This window comes from Echinops telfairi, unplaced genomic scaffold, assembly GCF_000313985.2.
Source record: "Echinops telfairi isolate 266 unplaced genomic scaffold, ASM31398v2 ScPeMD7_20;HRSCAF=75, whole genome shotgun sequence".
Lineage (NCBI taxonomy): Eukaryota > Metazoa > Chordata > Mammalia > Afrosoricida > Tenrecidae > Echinops > Echinops telfairi.
The window spans coordinates 4,496,712-4,501,615 of NW_022103917.1; the positions used below are offsets into that span (position 1 = coordinate 4,496,712).

A 4,904-nucleotide genomic window follows, 5' to 3' on the forward strand; every position below is an offset into this window, starting at 1 on the left:
GTGTAATGGTGACTAAAGGGTGTTTTTTCATGTCCTCTATGCTCTAACTACGAAAATATTTGATTTACAAATAAGGAATCCTATTTCGCGGAATTTCATTTATCACGGTAGGGTCTAGAACCGATTAACCGCGATAAACGAGGGTTCACTGTAATAGAAATAAGAATCCCCTCGGGCTGGCATAGGCTAAAAAACAGCATAGGCTGGATTCTAAGCCCAACTACCGCCCCCCTCTACCCTCCCCCCACAGACCAGGTATCTCTGTGCAATACACACATTGCACAATTATACATAACAATCCAGTGAGCAGCACTTCTAACAGTTTCTTCTTCTGTCTTGGTTTTCTCTCCCACAACCTTACATGACGATTTGATCCAGAGTTCTGTAAGCCAGAAGGCAACTACTGTACCCTGTAGCTCTCTGCCCTGCTGGAAAGGGTCCCTTTTTCATTTACTAAATGCTCCTCTCCTGTGCTGACCCATCCCCTTCATTGTCGGAGACCTCAAGTAGAGGTGTTTCACTCACCTGCTCCGTAACTTCGATTTCCCCCAAGGACCGAGACCAGAGCTTCAGCCTTTGCCAGTGTCAGAAGTGCTGGGGTACGGTTCTTATCCCAGCAGTAACACTGTCTTTTGGGGGGTTGGGTGAGCACGGACAAAACCTTCATAGCCCCATTCTAAGACCCTTCTAAACCTACATGCTGTGATCTTGAGCTTGGGGTCCCAGTATAGGTTTAGTCATGACATCATCATCATCATTATCATAAGGTAGAATCATTCACCTAATAAAATTGAAAGGTAATTCCCTGGAAAAAAGTACGATTTTCTCCTTTAACTTTTGACATATAATTATGCATAAGCGAAACATAAGTTTATATTACACTGAAACACCATTTCCAACTATCATAGCTAAAAGGAATATATCAAAATATAACATAACATACCATGTTGGCCAAGGAACAGGAAAGCATCCAGGTTCAAATGTTGTGCAGAAGCATAGGATCTGGCACAACTTCTAGAATGGAAAATTGGCAATATCTGTTCCAAGAAGAGAAGGGGCACACTGTTGTATCTAACATTTCAATTTGTAGGATTTCCCCTAAAATCATAATACTCCATTTCTTTACTTCCTCTCTCCTTCGCCATAAGACAGTGTCATATATTCTCCTTCTGGAAAGCACCCACATTTTGTCTCTCAGCCTTGCTCCCAGGTTCTACTGTTTTCTCTTTCCCTAACGAAATACAAGTAGTTAAAAGAGAACTTCCACAAGATCCCACCCCTACATCTTCCTGTACCCTTTCATAGGCACATGTGTTCTCCGCTTTCCTTTCTGTTGTTATTGATGAGTTATCAGTGTTAAGGCTAGCTGTTCCACCTATGCACAGAATTCTATCAGCTAATACCAACACAAGATCACCCTCCTTGAAACTCACCTTTTTTTTTTTTTTAATCTCTGCTGGATGATTCTACTAGCATATAAGAATGCAGTCAATTCTCTCATCATCTTGTCCCCTCTAGCTATTGCCCCAATTCTCTGACCCCCTTCATAGAAAAACTCCCCAAAGAGTTGCCAACACGTGATACTTACAATTCCTTCCTTCCCTTTCTCTCTTAAAACCATCGCAACCCGGCTTGTATCTCATCACACCACCCAAATTACCCTTGTGTCACCAATAACCATACTGCCATTCCATGGTGAATTATGAGTCCTCATCTTACCTGAGCCATATTTTTTTAGCATCTTATTATGAAACATTTCAAGCACAAGAAAAAATTGAGGGGGGGAAATCATTGAGCATCCATCTCTCCATCACCTACATACTAAAATTAAAAATTTGACTATACTTAATTTTCACACCCCATGCTATTGTATTATACCTTTCTCTCTTTCTATTGATGGCATGAACCTTCAGAAAATATTCAGCTCTATTAGACTGAACATCTAACCCCAATCCAAGAACAGTTAGCTCAGATAACATGGCCCTGCTTGATACTCACCTTCATGAAATGAACACTGAAGGTAAGGGTGATACAGCAAAGTGTGGTGAAGGAAGCAGATGGTGCCCGGCTATCAACTGGAATAGTGTCTGGGGTCTTAAAGGTTTGTGTTCAAACAAGCCACCATCTAAGTGAGGTGTCAGCTAAGTCCACATGGAAGAAGCACACCAGCCTGTGTGATCCAAAGATGACATTAACAAAATCCAAATGTTATGAAGGGAAAAGTATCAGAGCTTAAATTTTAGACATTCAACTTGTAGAAAGCTATGGAGGATAACGTGAGAGCCCAAAATCCATTTGTTGAGTATCTAGTCTGACCAAGCCTCTAGCAGATCTCCTCTGGCCACAGACAAGGAACTAGAACAGCTTTGCTATCAGAAAGAGATTATTGTAAACTTGATCATGGTGGATGGAACTGTGGTATAATATGATAGTTGGTCAATTGATCTCCCTCTTGATCCAACCAGAATTTGCTCTAGACTGAAATATTTCTTGCACGTTCCATGACAAAAATTTCTTCCCTGGATTTTAAAAGACTTATGGTGGTTTTCACTTTCTTACTCATTATTTGTATTTTCATCTTTCTATTATTATTATTTTATCCTTAGAAAATTAGTGCCAGGGGCTAATCAAAGGCAGTATTAACGGAGAATTGTTATGCCTCTGGGGGATGATTGATAAGCCTCTCTACCATAAATTAACAAGGAGGTTTTGAAGGAGGACCAAAGGCAGATAAAGATTTAAAAAAACAACAACATATATCCAGGAGTGGGTTTTATGACTGCACTAAATCCCAGTTTCAATTTAAGAACAATTAGCTCTTACATCATGGCCCTGCTCGACACACCCCCTCAGGAACGGAACACAGAAGATATAGGTGAAGCATATAGCAGAGTGTGGTGAAGAAATTAGATGGTGCCCGACTATCAGATAAAATGGCATCTGGGTTCTTAAAGGCTTGTCCCAAACAAGCACCCATCAAAGTGAGATGTCAACTGAGTCGACATGGAAGAAGCAAACCAACATCAGCCATCAAAGGACTGTAAATCATATAATTTGAAGTCAAAGGAGGGAATAGTATCAGCGCCTAAAGTGTGAAAATCTGGTTTTGCAGAAGGCTATGGATGACAGTGGGAGGCCAAGATACATTTGTGGGATCTACACAGGAAATAAGCTTCCGGTGATTTCCCTCTATCCATAATAGAGCAATGGGAGGAAATTGGTTACCAAACAGAGTGAATTGGAGAGATGACTACAAAAGATCAAAATGACAAACCTGACTTGAACAGTTAAAACCTTGTCCATTGATTCCCCCCTCTGATGCACGTTAAACTTGATCTGGCTTTCAACATTTTCTGTATTTATTTATTTTTGTTTGTTCACATTGGGGTGGATCTCAGATCTTTTATGTCATTGGGGGTCACCTTCTCAAATTTTGTTATATGTTTTCCTTTTCTCAGTATATGAAACCCAGAACTGATAAACTTATCGGGACAGCAAGTAGAATAAGGATTGCTGAGGGGTACAGTGCAGGGGGTGGGAGTAAAAGTGAGCTGATGTCAAAGAGTTAAGGAAAGAAAATAATACTATAAAATGGACTGTTGTAGCAATTGTATAATATTGCTTGATGTTCTTGAACAATGGAATGGTATATCGATATCAACTCCCAATAAAATGGTTTTGGGGGGAAAAAGACAGAAAAGCAAGACAAAGAATGAAGCAAAGGCCATCCAGCTCAAATGGTCATTTAAGAAATGAATAATATCGTTACATGACCTACTGGTCTTTGGTCAATTTATACTAATTATAACTTTTTTTTTAATTCCAGGCATAATAAAAAATTTCACTAATATCCAGGAGACTAAACCTCAGAAGGATGTTGAAATCGCATATGCTATACCTAAAAGATACATCAAATGGAATTTAGAGAATAGAGAATTCTAAAATTCATTCCAAAATTATCTGTAATTTCTCTTCATTACAGACAGGATGCCTAACTTTCACTAATAAATGCATGATGACATCAGAAAAGTCTGTCCAGTCTTCTTTCACTTGATTAGATTACAAGTGTCATGATACTGAGTCAGGAATTCAGATGCTCTGCAAAGCAAGAGAGAGATGCATTGATTAGAACGGGAGGTGGCTTAAATAAGGAAGACAAGGAAACAGAAAATTCTAGAACAGTTCTTCCTCTCAGATAGAGAACCTACCAATTTAATTTGTCAGATCCAAGGTCACATGAAAGCTAAGGTGACAATAATAACTTTATTTTCAAAGGCAAAGTCAAATGGAATTTAATACAGTTAAAGCTAATGAAGATTAATATCTAGAGCCACACTTACAGAAATGGGACAATTTTCATCAAATTATACTGAAGGGCAAACAGCTTATTCATTTTACAAGGAAACTCCAAACAAAAAGCAGAGTTCTGGGAACAAATTGTTTCCTTACATAAAGCATTTCCCATAAACATACACATTAATGTGATGTTATTCTTACTGCCAAAACATAGATGGGTTCCTTTTCCACCCAATCCAGTGACCTCAGTCTGATGTCTACATACCTGATCCAGGCCTGCTTAAGTGTGTACGTATGCAAACACCATTGGAAAATTCACACATCCCCCGTGGAAGACTGTCAGCTTCAGAAACATACCTGTAGTAGAAGTTTTCAACAAGTCACCATAAGAAGAGCACAACACATACAATCCCACATACTTTTAAAACGTCCTAACATTTCTGGATACCTGCTTAAGAACATCTAAAGCAAAAAAAGAAAGAAGGAAGGAAGGAAGGAAAGAAAGAAAGAAATTAGATCGTTAAGTACCCAGTGAATACATATTAACTAAGTTACACATAGGTTATTTATCTCACCATTTAAAGTGTATACAGAAAGGTATTCAGAAA

The 4,904-nt window shown here is 38.8% G+C and overlaps 1 long non-coding RNA gene across 1 annotated transcript in view; it reads left to right on the forward strand.

Moving 5' to 3' along the window:
• LOC123521479 overlaps window positions 1–4,029 on the forward strand; it is a 15,616-nt gene extending 11,587 nt beyond the window's left edge. The window contains exon 4 of the long non-coding RNA XR_006679919.1: window positions 3,827–4,029. This is a non-coding gene — a long non-coding RNA (uncharacterized LOC123521479). The remainder of the gene's footprint in view (window positions 1–3,826) is intronic.
• Window positions 4,030–4,904: the final 875 nt, after the last annotated feature.